We start from the raw sequence: 26041 nt of genomic DNA on the forward strand, positions 1-26041 counted from the left end.
ACTTCAGTGTTTCCCTCCCTATGTCTACCTCTCAGCAAAAAAAAGTATCCTGCATGCTCACGGTCAGGCTCACCGATGTCAAGCCGGTGTTCCTTTCTGACCACTGCCTCTGCTGGCCGACTGTCAGCTGGAGGAAAACCAGAAAGTGGGCAGGGGGTCCTGGAAGCTAAATGTAGAACTGTTGACCCCAGACAACCTCGAGGAACTCAAGAGGGTTTACCACGGTTAGAGGACCGTGAAACTCTTCTTTGAGTCTCCATCGCTCTGGTGGGAAACCATCAAAGGCAACATCAAAAGGTTCTTCATTTGCAAAAGGGTTCAGAAGGCCAGAGAGAGATGGGGGGAAATGTCCTGACTCCAGAAAAGCATGCAGGAGCTGCTCCAACTGCAGTTGATGGGGGTTGATGTCAGGGAGGATCTCCAGGAGGTGAACAGCCAGCAAGCCTTGCTCTTTGCCTCGGAGGCCGCCAAGGTCATCTTCCGGTCCAGGGTCCGTTCTGTGGAGCAGGACGAAAAGTGCTCGCGTTTCTCCTTCCAGAAGGTACACAGAGAAACCTCTATGATCAGCAGCCTGAAGGAAGAAGATGGCTCAGAAAGGTCATCGCAGTCTGACATTCTGAGGATCTGCAAATCCTTCTATGCCGGACTGTATGACCTGAAGCCAACAGATAGCACAGCATCCCAGTCTTTCCTGTCGTCTATCACGCAGGTCTTAGACATAAGAACATAAGAAATAGGAGCAGGAGTAGGCCATCTAACCCTTCGAGCCTGCCCCGCCATTCAATAAGATCATGGCTGATCTGTCGTGGCTCAGTTCCACATTCCCGCCCTCTCCCCATAACCCTTAATCCCCTCGCCTATCAAAAACCTATCAACCCGCGTCTTAAAAATATTTAGCGAGGCAGCCTCCACCACTTCAACAGGCAGAGAATTCCAGAGATTCACCACCCTTTGAGTGAAGAAGTTCCTCCTCAACTCTGTTCTAAACCGCCCCCCCTTTATCCTGAGGCTGTGCCCTCTAGTCCTACTGTCCTTTCTGAGCGGGAAGAGCCTCTCCACCTCTATCCTATCCATCCCATTCAACATCTTATACGTCTCAATGAGATCTCCCCTCATTCTTCTAAACTCTAACGAGTACAAGCCTAGTTTATTCAGCCTCTCCCCATAGCTCAACCCCCTCAAGTCCGGCATCATCCTAGTAAACCTCCTCTGCACTCCCTCCAAGGTCAAAATATCCTTGCGTAAGTACGGCGCCCAAAACTGCATACAGTACTCCAGCTGCGGCCTCACCAATGCCCTATACAGCCGCAGCAAGACCTCCCTACTTTTACATTCAATCCCCCTCACTATGAAGGCCAGCATCCCATTCACCTTCCTGACCACCTGCTGCACCTGCAAGCTGGGTTTTTACGACTCATGCACAAGGACCCCAAGGTCCCTCTGCACCGTCGCCTGCTGCAGTTTTTCGCCCCGTAAGTAATAATCCTTCCTACCATTATTCCTACCAAAGTGGACCACCTCGCACTTGCCAACATTAAATTCCATTTGCCAGTTCCTGGCCCATTCGCCCAGCCTATCTAGATCCTTCTGTATACTCTCCACACCCTCCGCACAATTTGCCTTTCCTCCAATCTTGGTGACATCAGCAAATTTCGACACCCTACACTCGGTTCCCTCCTCCAGATCATCTATATAAATGGTAAATAGCTGAGGCCCCAGCACCGACCCCTGAGGCACTCCACTAGTCACCAACCGCCAATCCGAATAGCACCCATTGACCCCCACTCTCTGCCTCCTATTTGACAACCAATCCTCTAACCATGCTAACACCCTACCCCCAACTCCATGTCCCCTGACCTTCTGCAATAACCTCCTGTGAGGTACCTTGTCAAACGCCTTCTGAAAATCCAGAAAGACCACATCCACCGGCTCTCCTCTATCCACCGCCCTAGACACATCCTCATAGAACTCCAGTAAATTTGTCAGACACGACTTCCCCTTAACGAAACCGTGCTGCGTCTGCTCTATCAAGCAATTCCCCTCAAGATGCCTCGCTATTTCCTCCTTGATGACGGATTCTAACATTTTACCTACAACAGACGTTAAACTAACCGGCCTATAATTCCCTGCCTTTTGCCTGGCACCCTTCTTAAACAACGGCGTAACATTAGCTGCTTTCCAATCTTCCGGCACTTCCCTGGAATCCAGCAACGTCTGGAAAATAACCACCAAGGCATCCACTATCACCTCCGCCATTTCTTTCAGAACCCTCGGATGCATTCCATCCGGTCCTCCGAATGCTTCGTGCATTCAGATAAAATGCCTTCATCCCAGCCTTCACCTGTACTCTATTTGCAGGAACACCACCAACCATACTTATGCCCCCTACCCCTTTTATTATTGGGACATCCTTGGCCTCCCCCCTTACCTGCACCCTCTCCTTTACTTTAGACCCCGTAATGTCACCTACCCTCGCACCCTCCACCCCTAATTAGTTTAAAGCCCTATCTACAGTCCTATTTACACGATTAGCCAGGACTCTGGTCCCAGCACGGTTCAGACCCACCCCATCCCACCTGAATAGGTCCCACCTACCCCAATACTGATGCCAATGCCCCATAAATTCAAACCCATTCCTCCCACACCAACCCTGAGCCACCCATTCACTTCCTTAATCTTATCAACCCTACGCCTGTCTGCACTCGGTTCAGGCAGTAGTCCGGAGATAACCACCTTGTCGGTTCTACTTTTTAATTCCATTCCCAGCTTTTCAAACTCCCTCCCCAGATCCTCAGTTTGCATTTTTCCCACGTCGTTGGCACCCACATGTACTACAACAACCGGATTCTCACCATCCCACTCCAGGTTCCTCTGCAGCCCAGATGCGATATCCTGGACCCGAGCACCAGGCAGACAACACACCCTTCTGTGCACTTTGTCATTGTGACAAAGGACAGTGTCAATACCCTTAACCACGCCATCCCCAATTACTACTACGTTCCTTTTCGACGGCGAATGGGACAGCCTGGACAGACTGGTATCTCTGGACGAGCTGACAAAGGCCATCGAGTCCTTTCAGAAGGGTAAAACTCCCGGAAGCGACGGCTTACCGGCTGAGTTTTACTCGACGTTGTGGGACTTGACGGGCCCGGACCTCCTGGATGTATATGAGAGTATGCTTCTGGAAGGCAGAATGTCAGAATCCATGAGGAAAGGCATCATTACCCTCATCTACAAGCAGAAGGGGGAAAGGGAAGAAATTGGAAATTGGCTACCCATTTCACTACTGAACGTGGATTATAAAATTCTGGCCAAGGTCATCGCCAACCGGATCAAATCTGCTCTGGGGTCAGTGATCCATCCTGATGAAACCTGTGCTGTACTCGGCAGGAAGATCTCTGATAGCCTCGCGCTACTCAGGGATACGATCGCGTACGTGCAGGACAGGCAGGTGTCTCATCAGCCTAGACCAGGAAAAGGCATTTGACAGAATATCGCAGTTACATGATGGACGTGCTCTCCAAAATGGGCTTTGGGGAGGGAATCCGCTATTGGATCTGACTGCTCTACGCAGACATCAGTAGCGCAGTTTCAGTCAATGGGTGGGAATCAGATAGCTTTCAAATCAGGTCTGGAGTCAGGCAGGGCTGCCCTCTCTCCTCCATCCTTTCAGTGTGTTGCATTGAACCCTTTGCCGAGGCCCTCAGAAGTGACCCAGGCATATAAAAAGGGGTGACAATCCCAGGCAGTGGAGGCACACAGGTCAAAGCCTCCCTGTACATGGATGACGTGGCTGTCTTCTGCTCGGACCCCAGCAACCAGGGCAAGAACGAAGCCATGTTCTTTGGGAACTGGGCTGACAAATCCTTTATCCCCTTCACCGTCAGGGCAGATTACCTGAAGGTGCTGGGGATATGGTTTGGAGCTGCAGGGGGAGGCGCCAAAAGCCGGGACGAGCGCATTGTGAAAGCCAGGCAGAAACTGGGCTAGTGAGAGTTGGAATAGGAAGATTAGGCTGATGAATGCATAGCTTGAGAGCTGGTGCAGAAGTTTAGATTTTTGGATCATTGGGATCTCTTCTGGGGAAGGGATGAATTGTGCAAGACAAACAGCTTACACCTGAATTAGAGGGGGACTAACATTGTGGCGGGGAGATTTGCTAGAGCCACTCAGGAGGGTTTAGATGCATTTGGCAGGGAGGTGGGACCCAAAGCAATAGGGAGACAGAAAAGAAGGTTGAGAGCAGCACAGAAGTTAAAGAGCACTAATTAAGTAGTAAAGGCAGTAACCCTACTGCCAGACAGATCAGGCAAAATCAAGACAGAAGCAAGGGAAGTCCAGATTAAACTGCACTTATTTCAATACATGAAGCTTGACAGGTAAGACAGATGAACTCAGGGCATGGATGGGTACATGGAACTGGGATATTATAGCAATTACTGAAATATGGCTAAGGGAGAAACAGGACTGGCAGCTCTTGGAAAGATAGCACAGGAGGTGAGAGAGGAGGGGGAATTGCACTTTGATTAGAGGAAACATCACAGCAGTACTAACCCTGGTAATTATAGACCAGTGAGTTTGACATCGGTGGTAGGAAAATTATTGGAAAAAATTCTTAGGGATAGGATGTATGAGCATTTGGAGCGTTGCGATCTGATTAGGGATACGCGACATGGCTTTGTTCGGGGGAGGTCTTGCCTTACGAATCTGGTGGAATTCTTCGAGGAGGTGACAAAAACAGTTGACAATGGGCGAGCCGTTGATGTCATCTATATGGATTTCAGTAAGGCGTTTGACAAAGTCCCTCATGGTAGGCTGGTAGAAAAGGTTAAGGCACATGGGATACAAGGACAGGTAGCTAGGTGGGTCGAAAACTGGCTGGGAAATAGGAGACAGAGAGTAGTTGTCGAGGGGACCTTTTCTGGCTGGAAGCCAGTCACCAGTGGTGTGCCACAGGGCTCAGTACTGGGACCTCTCCTCTTTGTAGTATATATAAACAACTTGGAAGAGGGTGTACGTGGTGTGATCAGCAAATTTGCGGATGACACCAAGATGGTAGGATTGGCGGATACTGAGGAGGACTGTCAGGTGACACAGCAGGATATAGATAGGTTGGTATATTGGGCAGATAGATGGCAGATGGAATTTAATCCTGACAAATGCGAGGCGATGCATTTTGGAAGGAATAATGCAGGGAGGAGTTATGTGATAAAAGGCAGACCAATTAAGAGTATAGAGATACAGAGGGACCTGGGAGTGCAGGTGCACAACTCTCTGAAGGTGTCGACACAGGTAGAGAAGGTTGTGAAGAAAGCTTATGGAATGCTAGCCTTTATAGGAAGGGGCATAGAGTATAAGAGCTGCCGTCTAATGCTTCAGTTGTACAGAACGTTGGTTAGACCGCATTTGGAGTACTGCGTCCAGTTCTGGTCACCTTACTATCGGAAGGACGTGGAGACCCTGGAGAGGGTGCAGAGGAGGTTTACCAGGATGTTGCCTGGCATGGAAGGACTGAGTTACGAGGAAAGGTTGGAGAAACTGGGGCTCTTCTCCTTAGAAAGATGGAGATTAAGGGGGGATTTGATAGAGGTATATAAAATACTGAAGGGTATAGATAGAGTAAACAGTGGTAGGCTTTTCCCTAGATTGGGGACAATTACGAGAGGTCACGATCTAAGGGTGAGGGGGGAGAAGTATAATTTGGATATGAGAGGAAGGTTTTTCACGCAGAGGGTCGTGGGGGTATGGAACGCGCTACCGAGTAGGGTGGTGGAGGCAGGCACGTTGGACTTGTTTAAGGTTTACTTAGACAGACACATGAGCGAAGCAAGGATGGAGGGTTATAGTAGAGGGTATTAAATAGGGTCAGAGCCTCGGGACGACACTGGAAATGTAGTTTTATATGTTAACGTATTGTCTTTTTATTCCACAGGGTCGGTCCACCTTGTTGTCAAACGAGGGGCATGCACACGGTGGGTCGTGCGTGGGCTGCTCTTGGAGGTTCTGGGAGTGGCCTAGTACTTTGTGTCGTTGTGTGTGCTTAATCCTGGACCAGCAGATGGGCAACAGCTCAGTGACTATCACTGCTAGCTGTGCAGATACATGGATTTGGGCCTGTGTCTGTGGGAGTTTGCGCATTCTCCCTGTGGTTGCGTGGGTTTCCTCCGGGTGCTCCGGCTTCCTCCCACATCCCAAAGATGTGCTCTTAGGCTGATTGGTGTACCAAATTGACACTATTCTCCCCTGAATCTGGCTACATTAGGGGTCCCACTCACATACACACAGGGCGGGGTAGGTGTGGGAAGATGCGGCGGCGTGGGCTCGTTGGGCCGAAGGGCCTGTTTCCCGTGCTGGGATGTTCTTTGTTCTAACAGGGTATATATCCAAGGGTTAGGCCACTGAGTCGACATTGGTAGAACTGAGAAATAAGACTTTGATAGGGTTGTACTATAGGCCCCCAAATAGTTAGTGGGAAATTATGGAGTAAACATGTAAGGAGATTACAGGAAGCTCCAAGAAAAATAGGGCGCTAATAGAAGGGGTTTTTAACTTTCCCAACATTGACTGGAACAGCCATAGCATTAGAGGCTTGGATAGAGAGAAATTTGTTGAGCGTATTCAGGAGGAATTTCTCATTCAGTATGTGGATGGCCCAACTAGAGAGAGGGCAGAACTTGAGTTCCTCTTGGGAAATAAGGAAAAGCAGGTGACAGAAGTGACAGTGAGGGATCACTTTGGGACCAGTGACCATAATTCCATTAGTTTTAAGATAGCTATGGAGAATGATAGGTCTGGCCCAAAAGTTAAAATTCCAAATTGGGGCAAGGCCAACTTTGATGGTATCAGGCAGGAACTTTCAATAGTTAATTGGGGGAGTCTATGGAAGGGCAAAGGGATGTCTGGTAAGTGGAAGGCTTTCAAAACTGTGTTAATCAGGGTTCAGGATAAGCACATTCCTCTGAGGTGAAGGGCAAGAGGGGATAGAAAGGGGAACCCTGGATGACTCACGATATTGAGGCCCTGGTCAAGAGGAGGAAGGAGGCATATGACATGCATAGGCAGCTGGGATCAAGTGAATCCCTTGAAGATTATAGGAGGTGTAGGAGTAGAGTTAAGAGAGAAATCAAGAGGGCAGAAAGGGGACACGAGATTGTTTTGGCAGATGATGAAAATCCAAAGAGCTTCTACAAATACATAATGGGCAAAACATAAGAACATAAGAAATAGGAGCAGGAGTAGGCCATCTAGCCCTTCGAGCCTGCCCCGCCATTCAATAAGATCATGGCTGATCTGTCGCTGCTCAGTTCCACTTTCCCGCTTTCTCCCCATAACCCTTAATCCCCTCTCTTATCAAAAACCCATCAACCCGCGTCTTAAAAATATTTAGCGAGGCAGCCTCCACCACTTCAATGGGCAGAGAATTCCAGAGATTCACCACCCTTTGAGTGAAGAAGTTCCTCCTCAACTCCGTTCTAAACCGCCCCCCTTTTATCTTGAGGCTATGCCCCCTAGTCCTACTGTCTTTTTTGAGCGGGAAGAGTCTCTCCACCTCTATCCTGTCCATCCCATTCATCATCTTATACGTCTCAATGAGATCTCCCCTCATTCTTCTAAACTCTAACGAGTACAAGCCCAGTTTATTCAGCCTCTCCTCATAGGTCAACCCCCTCAACTCTGGTATCAGCCTAGTAAACCTCCTCTGCACTCCCTCCAAGGCCAAAATATCTTTGCGCAGGTGCGGCGCCCAAAACTGCACACAGTACTCCAGCTGCGGCCTCACCAATGCCCTATACAGCTGCAACAAGACCTCCCTACTTTTATATTCAATCCCCCTCGCTATGAAGGCCAGCATCCCATTCGCCTTCCTGACCACCTACTGCACCTGCAAGCTGGGTTTTTGTGACTCATGCACAAGGACCCCGAGGTCCCTCTGCACCGTCGCCTGCTGCAGTTTTTCGCCCCGTAAGTAATAGTCCTTCCTACCATTCTTCCTACCAAAGTGGACCACCTCACACTTGCCAACATTAAATTCCATTTGCCATTTCCTGGCCCATTCGCCCAGCCTATCTAGATCCTTCTGCAGACTCTCCACACCCTCCGCACAATTTGCCGTTCCCCCAATCTTGGTGTCATCAGCAAATTTCGACACCCTACACTCGGTTCCCTCCTCCAGATCATAGTAAACAGTAACAAGGGAGAGAGTAGGGCCACTTAAGGATCAACAAGGTCATCTATGTGTGGATCCACAAGAGATGGGTGAGATCCTAATTGAATTTTTCTCATCAGTATTTACTGTTGAGAAAAGCATGAATGTTAGAGAACTTGGCGAAATAAAGAATGATGTATTGAGGAGTGCACATCTTACAGAGAAGGAAGCACTGGAAGTCTTAAAAGCGCATCAAGATAGATAAATTCCCGGGTCCTGATGAAGTGTATCCCAGAACATTGGGGGAGGCTAGGGAGAAAATTGTGGGTCCCCAGCAGAGATATTTGAATCATTGATAGTCACAGGTGAGGTGCCTGAAGATTGGAGGGTGGCAAATGTTGCGCCTTTGTTTAAGAAGGGCTGCAGGGAAAAGCCTGGGAACTACAGGCCAGTGAGCCTTACACCTGTATTGGGTAAGTTGTTGGAAGGTATTTTGAAAGAAGGGATTTACAGGCATTTAGAGACACAAGGACTGATTAGGGACAGTGAGTGGAAAATCATGTCTCACAAATGTAATTGAGTTTTTTGAAGGGGTAATGAAGAAGGTAGATGAGGGCAGTGCAATTGATGTTGTCTACGTGGACTTTAGCAAGGCCTTTGACAAGGTACAGCATGGTAGGTTGCTGCATAAGGTTAAATCTCACGGGATCCAGGGTGAGGTAGCTAAATGGACATAAAATTGACTTGATGACAGAAGCCAAAGGGTCATTGTAGAGGGTTGTTTTTCAATCTGGAGGATTGTGACCAGTGGTGTGCCTCAGGGATCGGTGCTGGGTCCACTGTTATTTGTCATTTATATTAATCATTTGGATGAGAGTATAGGAGACATGGTTAGTAACTTTGCAGATGTCATCAAGATTGGTGGCATAGTGAATAGTGAAGAAAGTTATCTCCGATTGCAACGGGATCTTGATCAATTGGGCCAGTGGGCTACAAATGACAGATGGAGTTTAATTTAGATAAATGCAAGGTGATGCATTTTGGTAGACTGAACCAGGGCAGGATTTCCTCAGTTAATGGTAGGGTGTTTGGCAGAGTTACAGAGCAAAGTGATCTGGAGGTACAGGTTCACTGTTCCTTGAAAGTGGAGACACAGGTGGACAGAGTGGTGAAGACAACATTCAGCATACTTGGTTTCATTCATCAGAGCATTGAATACAGGAATTGGGACATCTTGTTGAAGCTGTACAAGACATTGGTATGACCACACTTGAAATACTGTGTACAGTTCTGGTCACCCTATTGTAGGAAGGATATTATTAAACCAGAAAAAGTACAGAAAAGATTTACTCGGATACTACCAAGACTTGATGGTTTGAGTTATAAGGAGAGGCTGGATAGACTGGGACTTTTTTCTGTGGAGCGTAGAAGGCTTCGGGATGATCTTATAGAGATCTATAAAATAATGAGGGACATAGATCAGCTCGATAGTCAATTTTTTCCCAAAGGTAGGGGAGTCTAAAACTATAGGGCATAGGTTTAAGGTGAGAGGGGAGAGACATAAAAGTATCCAGAGGGGCAATTTCTTCACACAGAGAGTGATGAGTGTCTGGAACAAGCTGCCAAAGGTAATAGTAGAGGCAGGTACAATTTTGTCTTTTAAAAAGCATTTAGACAGTTACATGGATAAGATGGGTATAGAGGGATATGGGCCAAATGCTGGCAATTGGGACTACATTAGGTGTTTTAAAAAAAGGGTGGCATGGACAAGTTGGCTTAGGGGCCTCTTTCCATGCTATAAACCTCTATGACTACTCAGGCTGCCATTCCCCCAACCAAAAGTATGGCCAACACCCACTTGAGCTGATTAACCTGCCCATCTTGGGCACAGAGAACCTGCACACTCCCCGGAGAGCCCGGACTAACTTTCCCTGGACAGCATGCACTCACCCTTCACAGAAAGCCTGCACTAAACCTGCCGACCTTCCCTGCTATGCCTACCTAAGTCATCCTCCATGCAAACTGCACTGCCTCATCCAGCCTCATGCATAGGCTGGCATTTACAGACACCCACTAAAGTAGCTACTTATCAGTAATCAAGGAATAATTCTTCCTCACCAGGTGTACATCACTTATATGCAGCTGTAAATGTGAACATTGATTTCTCACTGGAGAAAACCTTAATTCTGGTAATTCTGGCCTTTTAATGAGCAAGCATGCCATACTAAAGAATTTCCCAACATTGTTCGCCAGGAAGCTCAATCTGCTTTTAAAGTATTGAAACTTAATTACTAAAGTTCATCCCACTATCAGGAAGCTGATTTTTGGTTTCCTGCCAAATGACATCCCCCCAACTGCCAAGCTTGCTGTTGCAGCCAGGTCCAGATAAGTCCAGCCTTTATATCCTTCTTACAACTTAGAAATATCCTTTCCTATCTATCTTAATATTATTAGCAAATTTGGCTATAGTATAGTTGGCCCCTTCATCCAAGGCATTAGTATGGATTGTAAATTGTTAAGGCTGCGATACTTCATTAGTTACCATTCACCATCCTGAAAATGAACCTTTATCCCTTTCTGATTTTGATTTGATTTATTATTGTCATATGTATTAACATACAGTATTGTTTCTTGCACACTATACAGACAAAACATACCGTTCATAGAGAAGGAAACGAAAGAGTGCAAAATATAGTGTTACAGTCACAGCTAGTATGTAGAGAAAAATCAACTTAATATATGGTTGGTCCATTCAAATGTCTGATGGCAGCAGGAAAGAAGCTGTTCTTGTGTCAATTGGTACGTGATCTTAGACTTTTGTTTCTTTTTCCCGAACGAAGGAGGTGAAAGAGAGAACGTCCGGGGTGCATGGGGTCCTGAATTATGCTGGCTGCTTTGCCGAGGCAGCAGGAAGTGTAATCAGAGTCAATGGATGGGAGGCTGGTTTGTGTGATGGATTGGGCTACATTCACGACCTTTTTAGTTCCTGCGGTCTTGGGCAGAGCCCAAGTCATAGCTGACAAGCCAAATTTCCTTAATCTTCTGAGAAAGCACAGGCGTTGATGGACTTTTCTTAACTATAGTGTCAGCATGGCAGTGGGGAACCAGGGCAGGTTGTTGGTGATATGGACATCTAAAAGCTTGAGACTCTCAATCCTTCCTACTTCATCCCCATTGATGTAGACAGGGGCATGTTCTCCTTTACGTTTCCTTAAGTTGATGACAACTCTCCCAACTCCCAGCTTCCTCTTAGTCAGTCCTCTATTTATGCTAATAAGTCACCCCTCACATCATCAACTTTTTGTGTGGCACTTCATCAAATCACTTTTGGAAATTCAAAATATACGACATCTACTGTGACAAGTGGCATTGCTCGGGGGTCGTCTTGGGACCTTTGGTGTTCATAATATATATAAAAGATTTGGAGGAAAATGTAACTGGTTTGATTAGTAAATTTGTGGATAACACAAAGGTTGGTGGATTTGCAGATAGCGATAAGGACCATCAGAGCATACAGCAAGATATAGATTGGTTGGAGACTTGGGCGGAGAGATGGCAAATGGAGTTTAATCTGGACAAATGTGAGGTAATGCATTTTGGAAGGTCTAATACAGATAGGGAATATACAGTAAATGTCAGAACCCGTAAGTATATTGATAGGCAGAGGGATTTGGGTGCACATGTGCACATGCAACTGAATGTGGCAACGCAGGTGGAGAAGGTAGTCAAGGTGGCATATGGCATGCTTGCCTTCATTGGCCAGTGCATTGAGTTTAAAAATTAGCAAGTCATGTCGCAGCTTTATAGGTTCTTAGTTAGGCTGCACCTGGAATATAGTGTTCAATTCTGGTCGCCATACTACCAGAAGGATGAGGAGGCTTTGGAGAGGGATGTTGCCTGTTATGGTGGGCATTAGATATGAGGAGAGATTGAAGAAACTTGGTTTGTTCCACTGAAACAACAGAGGTTGAGGAGCAACCTGATAGAAGTCTGCAAGATTATGAGGGGCATGGAAGAGTGGATAGTCAGAAGCTTTTTCCCAGGGTGGAAAAGTCAACTACTCGGGGGCATAGGTTCAAGGTGCAAGGTTTAAAGGAGATATATGAGACAATTTTTTTTTTACATGGAGGGTGGTGAGTGCCTGGAACTCGCTGCTGGGGGAGGCAGTAGAAGAGCAGAGATGATAGTGAGTTTTAAGGGGCACCTGGACAAATACATGATTAGAATGGGAATGGAGGGATACGGTCCATGGAAGGGTAGGGGGTTTTAATTCAGTTAAGCAGCATAGTCGGTGCAGGCTCGGAGGGCTGAAGGGTCTGTTCCTGTGCTGTAATTTTCTTTGTACTGGTTCCCTTTATCCACCCTGCTTCTTAGATCCTCAAGAAACTTAAGAGCTTGATTTGAAATTCAGGTTTCCTAGGGGTGGGAAACTCAGCAGTGAAAGGCAGCAAAAGCTGCCAGCTCCTCAGAGTGCCATTTTCAGTACTCCTTGTAGACCAGGTCCCACAGATCCTTGTTCTCCCTCTAACAAGAAAGGCTAACCAGATTCATTAGCCTTTCTTCACCATCCAACCCTGCTCCATTGCACTGGCTGATGATCCTCAGATACCAACATCCACTCAGCCCTCCTAGTTGCATAATTTTCCCAAGTTTCCACGAATTGTCCGAAAGATTACTGGCCATGTCTTCTTGCAGTTGGTTTTCCTTTTCATTTGGCTAGCTGCAAAATGTTAATGAGGTCCTGTTGTTAAGATCAGTAGGACATGTGTCCCTTATTGAGTTTTCCAGCTGCTTTCCGCATCACCCAATAACTCCCCTGCCACCCCATAACTAATGAAACCATGGTCTCTAACTACTATCACAATTCCTACTCTCTTTCTTCCCGCCTTAAAGCTCCTGAAATTTTACTTATAATTCCCAATCAAAGTTCCCGCAAAACCATACCAGTCAAGGTCATGTCGCATTCCACAGCATACAGTATTCAGTGAAACAGACAAAAGGCCATGCGTAACCGAACTTCCTTCTAACTTACGTGCACAAGAATCTTAAATGGAATTGTACACTGAACAAATAGACTGCAAACAAAAAGAAAAATTGCTCCTGTCTCAGCCATGGTGAGTTTGCAGTTATTGTGATGAGCCAGGAGTTTCGACTTAATCCAGTTTCCAGACCTTTTTAAAAAAAGTTTTAAAAAGCTGAAAATGCACAGCAAGTAGCACCTGTGCAAAAACAGAAGTCAGTCAGTTGGCATTCAAAGTACATGCTTCAATTCCAGTTGGTTTCATGGTGAACGGGCAGAACATATTTGGCCATTTTTGATGCTTGAAGAAAAATAATTTTTAAGTATAAAAATGTTTTCATAAAACCTCTAACTAAAATTAATGGTTGAAAATAGTATTAGAAATGTACAGTAAAACTGACAGTAAAAATTTTAAAAATCTTTGAAGCTTTAAGAGCTCCATTGTTCTACTCAATTGGTGATGGGTACATCCAATTTAATTCTGTCCTAAGCAGACAGGAAATTACTTGAGACTTCCTTTGAATACTTTATAATACTTATATTGAAACTATTCTTTTTATTGAGACCACTTGCAGCTGGTCTAGAAAGTACTGCCAGGTAATTATGCTTGGTCCTAAAGAGGTGCCAATCTGGTTACTTGACACTGAACCATATTTCCCAGTCTCCAGAAATCTGATATGTTCCAGCGCAATGATCTGACTGACTAGGAAATAAATCTTAGTAATTGTCAGCTACTCATAAAACCTCTGATTCTCTCTACCATCCCCAAAGCATGGCCTCCAGATCAACCTCAGAAAAGCTTTGGCTCTATCTGCAATTGAGTCTGAACACCTAATCAAAGTTCCAGGACATAGGATTTCAAGATGCCATTCTCACTCAGTAATTTTTATTCAGAAGTTTCTTGTTCAGCATAACATTTCAGGGAAAATTAGCTATTCATTCATCAGCAATTCTCCCTGTACTATTGAAAACCTAGCTCTTTCAGAGCCAAGTATTAGCTGATGAATTTAAGTAGTGTTGCAATGTGGATACCAGTCAAGTAAGAACTAGACTGGGACTGCCAAAACTGAATGCATTTAAGATTCTAAACAGCTGTCAATGAGAGAAAATGTTAACTTCCTTTCCCAATGTTGGATCTGAACCAGAAATAAAAGCATACAATTGAAACTACTGTCTCACCAATTGGTCTGCCCAGCTTAACCTAATAATAATTTTCTCAGTTAGCTGTGCCACTAGTAGAATTTGCAATATTGCTAATAAAATAAATGGGGCTCAAAGTTTTTGAAAAAGGGACAGACTATGGGCCTTAATACTAGAAAGACTGGAAATGCATTGACTTCCTTAACAGACTATGGACCCTGTAATGTTGGTGTACCTTTAAGAAATTTTCTTTAATCATGTTCTCTGCAGTTGTAAGCAGACCTTTTCAGATTTTTTTCTCATTGCTGCTGGGCCGTCTGCTGGAGGTCCTCTTATTGCTACTTCAGGGGCTTAAATGGGGTTTTGTTTATTTTTACTCTGGGGCCTCTCGTACTTTCTGGAATTTTTTTTATGGTCTTGCATTGTGAGAAGGATGATTGTTAGACAAGTCAAAGTCAGGTGGTTCCTTCCCAGAAAAAAATCTGAGGATTCATTTTCAGTTTTGGTTTAGAAGACTGGAAAACAGTGTTCTCCCTCTCCCTGGTTTTGGAAATTCTGCTGTTAGTTGGGAGCAAGATTTCTGGCCTTCCTGGAATAGAAAATTTGCTGTTGGTGGTTGGCTTGCCTAAAGTCTCTCTCTCCCTGATGTTTTGGAAGCTGTTCTGGCGTGTATACCCAGAGAACTGCTACAAGTTACAAGGCTGGGAAGTCAGAGTTTCAATTCTCCATCCAAAGGTCTCCGTTCCAGCATTACATGAGCATTCGTATTTGCCATGTGGCAACAGTGGCAACTGTTTTCTATATGGGTTTTGTTTGATTAGAACATTTTCTATACTGAATAACCCTGACTAAATATAACTTTTTTCTTGTTGGTAATTGATAAGTTATTGCTAATTTTCTTTCTATAGATGTTAATTGAATACAAAAATAAACTTTGTTTGATAAAGCTCCTTTGTGGGTCATGTGAATCATACCTTAAGTGAAATATCTCATGCTCACCTTAGCCAAAAACAAACCACAAAATTTATGATCCTGGCAGACTTCATAAAACACTTGTAACAGCACATTTTGTTACACAAATCTTTTTTAACTTTTTTCATGGTATATGGGCATGACTGCCAAGGCCAGCATCTTGTGCCTACTTAGTTCTTGAAAGGGTGATAGTAAGTTGCCTCACTAGCCTCCATCATCTAGTGATCTAGTGCAGATACACCCATTGTATTTCAGGGGAGTTCCAGGATTTTGGTCCCTTGGTAGTGAAGGAATGGCCATATAGTTCCTCATAAGGATGTTTTTTGGAATGCACAGTGTGCACTGGAGGCCGGTTCAATCAAGGCATTCGAAAGCTATTAGACTGTTATCTAAAAAAGAATATGTAAGGTTTATGGAGAAATGCAGGGAAAGAGAGAGAGCCAGTGCAGACACAATGGGCCAAATGCCTTCTTTTTGTGCTGTAACCATTCTGTGATTCCAAGTCTGGCTTGGAGGGGAACTTGTTCTCATGTGTCTAGTACCCTGTCCTTTGAGGTGGTAGAGGTTGTGGGTTTTGAAGGTACTGTCCAAGGAGTCCCTGTGAATTGCTGCAGTACTTTATGTATACAATACAAATTGCTGCCACTGTTGGATGTTTAAATTGGTAGGTTGGATGCCAATCAAGTGGGCTGCTTTGTCCTGGATGATGTCAAGCTTCTTGAATGATGGTAGAGCTCAGAGAGGAGTACACCATCACACTCCTGATTTGTATCTTGTAGATGGTGGACAGGTTTTGGGAAGTCAAGAGTTAAGCTATTCACCACAGAATTCCCCATTCTGATCTGCATTTGTAGCCACATTTATATGGCTGGTCCACTACAGCTTCTGGTTTTTCAGGACGTTGGTGGTGGGAGATTCAGCGATAATCATGCCATTGAATACAAACCAAATTGTAGTGGTAATATTCGGAAAAGCATTAGACAGAAAATCAAAGATACACAAGTTAAAGGAATATCTGTGATTATGAGCAATTTTATCCTGCATATAGATTGGCAGAGTCAAATTAGTCACAGTACAACAGAGGAGGAACTTCCAGAATGCGTATGGGATTGTTTCCTGGAGCAATACATTGAGGAACCAACAAGGGAACAGGCTATATTGGGCTGGGTGCTGCACATTGAGAAAGGATTAGTGTGAGAGAACCCTTGGAGACAACGGACGGTAATACGGTAGAATTCTTTGTCAAGGTTGACGGTGATATAGTTGATTCTGAGTCCAGGATCCTGAATCGCAATTAAGGCAACCATAATGGTTTGGAGGCATGAATTGGCCATGATGGACCAGGAAACATTACTGAAAGGAAAGACAGTGGACAGGCAATCGCAGGCATTTAAAGAATGAATAGGTGAACTCCAGAAATCGTTTATTCCTATTTGGCACCAGAGTGGTAGGGGATTGTAGCCAAGCCATGGTTTACATGGGAAATTAGAGATAGTATCAGATTCAAGGAAGAAACATATAAATTGGCAAGAGAAAGAAATAGGCCTCAGGATTGGGAGCAATTTAAAATTCAGCAAAGGACAACTAAGGGATTGATTAAAGAGGGAAAAATAGAGTATGAAAGTAAACTAGAGGGGAACATAAAAACTGACTAAAAATTTCTCATAGACATCTAAAGAGGAAAAAAGATTTGCAAAAATAAATATAGGCCCCTTACAGTCAGAAATGAGAGAATTCATAACAGGGAATAAAGAAATGGCTGAAGAATTAAATTCATACTTTGCTTCAGTCGTCACAAAGGAAGACATGAATAATGTACAAGAAGTGCCGAGAGAAACATGTTTTAGTGAGGAGCTGAAGGAAATCAACATCAGTAGAGAAATGGTTTGGAGAAATTGATGGGATTGAAAGTGGATAAATCTCCAGGTCCATATTCACTGGAGCTGTGAAGAGCAAGAGAGGATCTCATAGAAACTTCTAAATTCTAACAGGTTACTTCCCAATGATTTCGGAGTCCAGAACTAGGGGTCATAGTTTGAGGATAAGGGATAAATCTTTTAGTCATAGAGGTTTACAGCATGGAAACAAGCTCTTCAGCCCAACTTGTCCATGTTGCCCTTTTTTTAAACCTCTAAGCTAGTTCCAATTGCCCGCATTTGGCCCATATCCCTCTATACCCATCTTACCCATGTAACTGTCTAAACGCTTTTTAAAAGACAAAATTGTACCCGCCTCTACTACTACCTCTGGCAGTTTGTTCCAGACATTCACCACCTTCTGTATGAAAAAATTGCCTCCCTGGACTCTTTTGTACCTCTCTCCTTTCACCTTAAACCTATGCCCTCTAGTTTTAGACTCCCCTACCTTTGGGAGAAGATTTGATTTGATTTATTATTGTTATATGTATTAACACAGTGAAAAGCATTATTTCTTGCGCACTATACGGACAAAGCATACCACTCATTGAGAAGGAAACCAGAAAGTGCAGAATGTAGTGTTACAGTCATAGCTAGGCTGTAGAGAAAGATCAACTTAATGCAAGGTAAGTCCATTCAAAAGTCTGACAGCAGCCGGGAAGAAGATGTTTGGTTGGTAGATGACCTCAGACTTTTGTATGAAATAAGGTGGAAGAGAGAATGTCCAGGGTGTGTGGGGTCCTTAACTATACTGGCTGCTTTGCCGAGACAGTGGGAAATGTAGACAGAGTCAATGGATGGAAGGCTGGTTTGTGTGATGGATTGGGCTACATTCATGATCTTTTGTAGTTCCTTGCTGTCTTGGACAGAGTAGGAGCCATACCAAGCTGTGATACAGCCAGAAAGAATGCAAAAGAAACATCCCTCAAGACATCATTATTTATTTCCACAAGGTCCCTAACATCCATGCTTTTCTTAATACTAAATACTGATGAGAAATATTCATTTTGGATCTCACCCATCTCTTGTGGATCCGTACATAGATGATCTTGTTGATCCTTAAGAGGACCTACTCTCTCCCTAGTTACTCTTCTGGCCTTTACGTATTTGTAGAAGCTCTTTGGATTCTCCTTTGCCTTATCTGCCAAAACAATCTCGTATCTCCTTTTTGCCGTCCTGATTTCTCTCTTAACTCTACTCCTACACCCCCTGTACTCTTCAAGGGACTCACTTGATCCCAGCTGCCTATACATGTCATTTGCCTCCTCCTTCTTTTTGACCAAGGCCTCAATATCCTGAGTCATTCAGGGTTCCCTACATCTACCAGCCTTGTCCTTCACTCTCAGAGGAATGTGCTTATCCTAAACCACGGTTAATACACTTTTGAAAGCCTCCCACTTACCAGACATCCGTTTGCCTTCCCACAAACTCCCCCACTTAGAACTGGGGTGACAAGAAAATTCTTCACCCAGGAAGATGGTGAACGAGTGGAATTCACTACTGCAGAATCTAGTTGAGGCCAAAACATTTGCCTGATTTCAACAAGAAATTAGGTATAACTCTTGGGACTAAAGGATGGGTGGGGGGGGGAGCAGTTGGATGAATGGTGGAATTGCCTATTCCTACTTCCAGTTTCTATGTTTCTATGAACGTCTTGGAGAGATTGTTAGATTTTCTCTTGTTGAAGATAGTGTAATGAACTCCCAATATTTACCTTAAATTTAGATGGGGAGTTTGGGAACCACAGTTCCCAGTGAGCATCAGAATTTCTGCATGTCTGTCAGCTAGGAATGGGCCGTACATGTCAGTTCATCTATTTTCATATATTCAGCCTTTGCACATGTGTGCAGAACAAAGGGTGACCCAGAGAGCAGGATATAGGGAGGGGGACAAGGAGAAGGTCCCAAACAAGGAAGATTTCAAAGCAGGGAGTCAGGCAAAAACAGATCTGACAAGGAAGTCCCAGGTAAGGAACAAGAACAGAGTTAACTTAGGTTGAAAACAAAAAGGAGCAGAGTAATAAGCTCTGAATAGAAGTGAGAGGCCTGGCGGAAGCAGATTGCTGTGGAGATGCCAGCGTTGGACTGGGCTAAACACAGTAAGAAGTCTTACAACACCAGGTTAAAGTCCAACAAGTTTATTTGGTAGCAAACGCTACTGGCATTTGCTACCAAATAAACCTGTTGGACTTTAACCTGGTATTGTAAGATTTCTTACTGAAGCAGATGGCAACAAGGTGGGCTCAAGAGGTAGTGGCATATTGGTGTTACTGCTGGATTAATGATCTAAAGACACAGGGTAATGTTCTGGAGACCCAAGTTCGAATCCCAGCATAGCAGCTGATGAAATTTGAATTCAATAAAAATCTGCAATTAACCAAGAAACATTCATTAAAAACCCATCTGATTCACGAATATCCTTGAGGGAAGGAAACCTGTCATCCTTACCTAGCCTGACTTACATGTGACCCCCAGATCCACAGCTATGTGGTTGACTTTTCAATACCTTTAGAAATGGGTAATGAATGCGTGTCCAACCTGCAATACCCATAGCCCATGAACAAAGGGAATAAAAAGAGAAACCCCCAAAAATTGAGGGAGCTGTTGAGAGTTACTGCAGGTCTTTGCAGTAGTGTTCTACTCGAGATGGCTGAAGATCTGAAAGTGTGCTTGAAAGATGAAGTTTCAGTGTATATGGTGATCCAGGAGAAAATAATCTTAGAAGGCAAGATCGCAACCATGAAGTTGAATCCTTGTTGAAGTCTACTGGCGCAAGTTCTTCAAGCATAGGGACTGGAAACCCTCCTGAGAAAGACAAGATTTCAACGAGACCTATTGGTTCACAGTGCAATGAGCATCTGAGTCATTCTTGAGAAATCCATAGAATCTACTTTGGTTGCAAGTGTCATTTCCTTTTGAGAGTAGTGTGTCTGACCACAGTTCGCAGTTGGTTCACATGAAATGTAAATTGTGTTATCTTTCCAAATTTGTACGTGTCCGTAAATATATAGCTGAGATGAAGGGATTGTGAGTATTCGAATCATTTTCTTGTGTTGGTATTGAGATCTTTCCTTCCCTTTTGTCTAGTGTAATCTGGTTCATTTTTCTTGTTTAATACACATTCTATTCATCAGCAGAATTCTGAGACGTGTTCAGTAACTTACCTCCATAACTTTTTAAAAAAATACAATTGCCTCACAAACCAGATTTCACACTGGATGCAACTTGACCAGTGAAGAAGTCGACTGGGATTGTAACAATTGTCATTGCCTTGCACGAATATTATTTGCCACTTAGTAGCCCAAGCCTGTATGTTGGCCAGGTATAATAACTTCAGGAGTCAGCTGTAAAGGGATAGTGTTTTAATGCACAAAATAAAATAAAACAAAACAACAAGCCTGTGGTGAACAGAAACAGGTCCCAACTGGGACAATATGATAATGGACCAACTCAAGGGCCTGCTTTATTCAGGCTTGGTATACGAGTTCCACTTGATGAGTTAAGTACCAACCCCAGGAGTTTGTATTCAGTGAATCCTACGGGGAGGCCAATTAGTGTTTCCCTCTGCAAGTCTTGTAAATTATCACACCAGGTCTTATTGCAAATCTCACATGGACTGCTTCAGTGTTTGGAAAGTTGCCAAAGGTACTGAAGGTTGTACAATAATCAGTGAACATCAGTAGAATAGAACATAATGGGGAAAGGTATAGAAAGATTACCTCCAGTGTTGCAAGCTAGCGAGAGTGGAAATAGGAAGATGGGGAGGATCAATGCATGCACGGCTTAAAGCTTGGTACAGGAAGGACAAAGAACAAAGAACAACACAGCACGGGAAATTGGCCCTTTGGCCCAACGAGCCCGCGCCGCCATTTTAACATTGTTCTTTTCTTCTTCCACCCTTGACCCATGTCTATGCTTATGGCACCCACATTGGAAACCAGATTGAGGGGAGAATAATTTAGGGACAATTTGTTACACCAGTCAGCCTAAGAGCACATCTTTGGGGTGTGGGAGGAAACCAGAGCACACGGAGGAAACCCACGCAACCACGGGGAGAATGCGCAAACTCCCACAGATACTGGCCAAATCCAAATCTGCACAGCGAACAGTGATAGTCACTGAGCTGTCGTGGTGCCCATCTGCTGGTCCAGTTTAAGCGTACACAAACGATGTGAAGTACTAGGCTACTCTCGAAACATCCAAGAGCAGCTCATGCACGACCCACTGCATGTATGCCCCTCGTTAGACAACAAGGTGGACCGACGCACCTGTGGAGTAAAAGAGAAAAACATCAACACGTGTAACAGTTGATTTCCAGGAACATCCCGAGGCTCTGATCCTTATTTAAAACAGTCTCCTGTATCCCTCCATCCCTATTTTGCTCATGTGTCTATCTAAGTACACCTTAAACAACTCCAGAGTGCCTGCCTCCACCGCCTTACTTGGCAGTGCATTCCATACCCCCACAACCCTCTGTGTGAAAAACCTCCCTCTAGCATCCAAATTATACCTCACTCCCCTCACTCTAAGCCCGTGGCCCCTCATGATATTTGTCTCCAATCTAGGAAAAAGCCTGCCACTGTTTACTCTATCTATACCCTTCGTAATCTTATACACTTCTGTTAGATCCCCCCTCAATCTCCGTCTTACTAAGGAAAACAGCCCCAATTTACCCAATCTTTCCTCATAACCCAGTCCATCCATACCAGACAGCATCCTGGTAAACATTCTCTGCACTCTCTCCAGGGTCTCCACGTCCTTCCGGTAGTAAGGTGACCTGAACTGGACGCAGTACTCCAAATGCGGTCTAACCAACGTTCTGTACAACTGCAGCATTAGACGCCAGGTCTTGTACTCCATACCCCTTCCTATAAAGGCTAGCATACCATAATCTTTCTTCGTAGCCTTCTCCACCTGTGTTGCCACCTTCAAAGACTTGTGTATTTGCACTCCCAGGTCCCTCTGCATTTCTACACTCTTAATAGGTCTACCCTTTACCATATAACTCCCCTCTACATTATTCCTTCAAAAACGCATCACCTCTCATTTATCAGGATTAAATTACATCTGCCATTTATCCGCCCAATATACCAGCCTATCTATATCCTGCTGTGTTGCCTGACACTCCTCCTCACTGTCCGCCAATCCTGCCATCTTTGTGTCATCTGCAAACTTGCTGATCACACCACGTACACCCTCGTCCAAGTCATTTATCTATATTTCAAATAGAAGAGGTCCCAGTACTGAGCCCTGCGGCACACCACTAGTGACAGACTTTCAGCCAGAAGAGGACCCTTCCACCACTACTCTCTGTCTCCTGTTACCTAGCCAGTTGTCAATCCATCTAGATACCTGTCCTTGTATCCCATGAGCCTTAACCTTTTCAACCAACCTACCATGAGGGACTTTGTCAAACGTCTTACTGAAATCCATATAGACAACATCAACGGCTCGTCCTTCGTCGACCGTTTTTGTCACCTCCTCAAAAAATTCTACCAGATTTGTAAGGCAAGACCTCCCCTTAACAAAGCCATGCTGCGTATCCCTAATCAGATCGCAACACTCTAAATGCGAATACAGCCTATCCCTAAGAATTTTTTCCAACAACTTTCCTACCACTGACATCAAACTCACCAGCCTATAACTGTTTAAAAAGGGTAGTAGGGATAACCAGGGTTATCCCTACTACCCTTTTTAAACAGCTGTACCACATTCGCTATCCTCCAGTCCTCTGGGACCTCAGCTGTGTCCAAAGAAGAGACAAAGATTTGCGTCAGAGGCCCAGCAATTTCATCTCTCGCCTCCCTAAACAGCCTGGGATAAATGCCATCAGGCCCCAGAGATTTATCAGTTTTTATGCTGCCTGAAAACCCTAACACTTCCTCCCTCATAATGGATATTTCCTTCCACTGGTCTACAGCTCCCTCCAAGACAGTACAAGACACCAAGCCCCTCTCCTTCGTGAATATTGAAGCAAAGTATTCATTCAGGATCTCCCCCATTCCCTCAGACTGTAAGCACAGTTCCCCTCCTCCGTCCCTAAGAGGACCGATTTTCCCTCTAACCACCCTTTTGTTCCTAACATAGGAGTAAAATGCCTTTGGATTTTCCTTAATCCTCTCCGCCAAAGCCATTTCATGCCCCCTTTTCGCCCTTCTAAGTCCCCTTTTGAGCTCCCTCCTACTCTCTCTATATTCCTCCAGTGCTCTCTCCATTCCCAGTTGCTTAGACCTAACATATGTCTCTCTCTTCTTCCCGACCAAGTCCTCAATATCCCCCGTAATCCACGGCTCTCTAATCCTACCTTTCCTATCCTTCCTCTTAACCAGCATATGTCTTTCCTGCAACCTTTTCAGTTTTCCCTTGAAAGCCTCCCACTTGCCAAGCGTGGACTTACCCGCAAACAACTTCTCCCAATCAGTATCCATAAGCTCATGCCTAATCCGGCTGTAACTTGCCTTCCCCCAGTTTAGCACCCTCCCCCTCAGACAGCACTCATCTTTTTCCATTATTATCCTAAAGTAGACAGAATTGTGGTCACTGTTAGCCACATGTTCACCTACTGTAACCTGAACCACCTGACCTGGCTCATTACCCAGAACTAAATCCAGTATAGCCCCATCCCTAGTCGGGCTACTTACATACTGCTGGCAAGAAAGGGGGTGGTGTCCAGTTTCCACAGGAATTGAAAAATAAGAAAACAAAAAAATATATTGGCCTAGATCTTCCAGTCAGCAGTGATGCCACAGTTGTTGCAACTGACTGTGAATAAAAGAACGACTAGTCTTTGTTGCCCTTCAGCCTATCCAGACTGAAGAGGGAGGCACTGTCACCGCATAAAGGCAAGCCCACACTTCCTCCTGACATCACCAGTTAAAGTAGCTCCCCTTAAGGTAAACAGGCTATTAATGTTTTTATATTTTTAAAAATAGTAAGTTTTTTTTAACTATTTCTAATGTCTAATACTTTTGATTGCTGTTATGAGTTTGTATTGGGATTGTTGAAAGGATGATAGGGTTGGGTTGGGTGGGAGATTGGAGCTATAGAGTGGAGGACTAAGGGTGAGGATCTACAATGTAAGGGGTATGGAGCGGGTGAACATTATTAAGAGTGTGGAACAGGGATTGTAAGCATTGACAGGACGGGGTGTTTAGAAGGAGGCATGAACAGTGTGAGGGGTATGCATTATACAGGACATACGGGGTGAACATTGGTGGGAAGGTGTTAGGATACGTATTGGGATATCAGGGGAGGCAAGGAGGGTGCATTATCAGGGTTGCAAGAGGGTGAGAATCATCAAGAATGGGCAAGGCAGTGAGCTTTCATGGGGGTGCATGAGAATTGTCAGAAGCACAGGATGAGCATCGTCAGGCGGGAGGATGAACATTGTGGAATTTATTGACAGTGTTTTTAGCTCCTCTGGGTGCAGTGCTCACTGGAAAGGCAGCAGTGTAGTGGTATTGACACTGGACTAGTCATAATAATACCCTCAGGTCCTGGGTTTTCAAAACAAAACACACCATGGCGGCGGCGGTGCAGAGGGACCTCGGGGTCCTTGTGCATGAGTCGCAAAAACCCAGCTTGCAGGTGCAGCAGGTGGTCAGGAAGGCGAATGGGATGCTGGCCTTCATAGCGAGGGGGATTGAATATAAAAGCAGGGAGGTCTTGCTGCGGCTGTATAGGGCATTGGTGAGGCCGCAGCTGGAGTACTGTGTGCAGTTTTGGGTGCCGTACTTACGCAAGGATATTTTGGCCTTGGAGGGAGTGCAGAGGAGATTTACTAGGCTGATGCCGGAGTTGAGGGGGTTGAGCTATGAGGAGAGGCTGAATAAACTAGGCTTGTACTCGTTAGAGTTTAGAAGAATGAGGGGAGATCTCATTGAGACGTATAAGATGATGAATGGGATGGATAGGATAGAGGTGGAGAGACTCTTCCCGCTCAGAAAGGACAGTAGGACTAGGGGGCACAGCCTCAAGATAAAGGGGGGGTGGTTTAGAACGGAGTTGAGGAAGAACTTCTTCACTCAAAGGGTGGTGAATCTCTGGAATTCTCTGCCTGTTGAAGTGGTGGAGGCTACCTCGCCAAATATTTTTAAGAAGAGGGTTGATGGGTTTTTGATAAGAGAGGGGATTAAGGGTTATGGGGAGAGGGCGGGAATGTGGAACTGAGCCACAACAGATCAGCCATGATCTTATTGAATGGCGGGGCAGGCTCGAAGGGCCAGATGGCCTACTCCTGCTCCTATTTCTTATGTTCTTATGTTCTTATGGTAGATGGTGAAATTTGAATCCTATAAAAATCTGAATTAAGAGTCAAACACTGATTATGAAAACCACTGTTAATGGTCATAAAGGCCCATCTGGTTCATGGATTTCCTTTAGGGAGGGAGTTTCTTTCAGTGCGGCATGGTGGCACAGTGGTTAGCACTGCTGCCTCACAGCGCCAGGGACCCAGGTTCAATTACCAAAAGAGAAAATGCTGGGAAATCTCAGGTCTAACAGCATTTGTAAGGAAAGAAAAGAGCTGACATTCAGTCCTGTTGACTCTTTGTCAAAGCTGCTTTTACCTGGGTTCGAGTCCCAACTTGGGTTACTGTCTGTGCAGAGTCTACACGTTTCCCCAGTGTCTGCACGGATTTCCCTTGGGTGCTCTGGTTTCTTTCCATAGTCTGAAAAACATACTGGCCGTTGTGCATTGGCCGTGCTAAATTCTCCCTCAGTGTAGCCGAACAGGCACGAGAGTGAGGCAACTTGGGGATTTTCACAGTAACTTCATTGCAGTGTTAATATAAGCCTGCTTGTGACACTACTGAAAGTAAAAAACTTTTAAAAATCTGGCAACCTTCCC

General features: G+C 44.9%; 1 protein-coding gene across 1 annotated transcript in view; it reads right to left on the reverse strand.

Moving 5' to 3' along the window:
- The window catches only part of LOC145346843 (piezo-type mechanosensitive ion channel component 2-like), an 895380-nt gene that overhangs the window by 718272 nt on the left and 151067 nt on the right, over positions 1–26041 (reverse strand). The window lies entirely within an intron of this gene.

This window comes from Carcharhinus amblyrhynchos, chromosome 8 (assembly GCF_965287045.1).
Source record: "Carcharhinus amblyrhynchos chromosome 8, sCarAmb.v2.hapA, whole genome shotgun sequence".
In the NCBI taxonomy this organism is placed as follows: domain Eukaryota; kingdom Metazoa; phylum Chordata; class Chondrichthyes; order Carcharhiniformes; family Carcharhinidae; genus Carcharhinus; species Carcharhinus amblyrhynchos.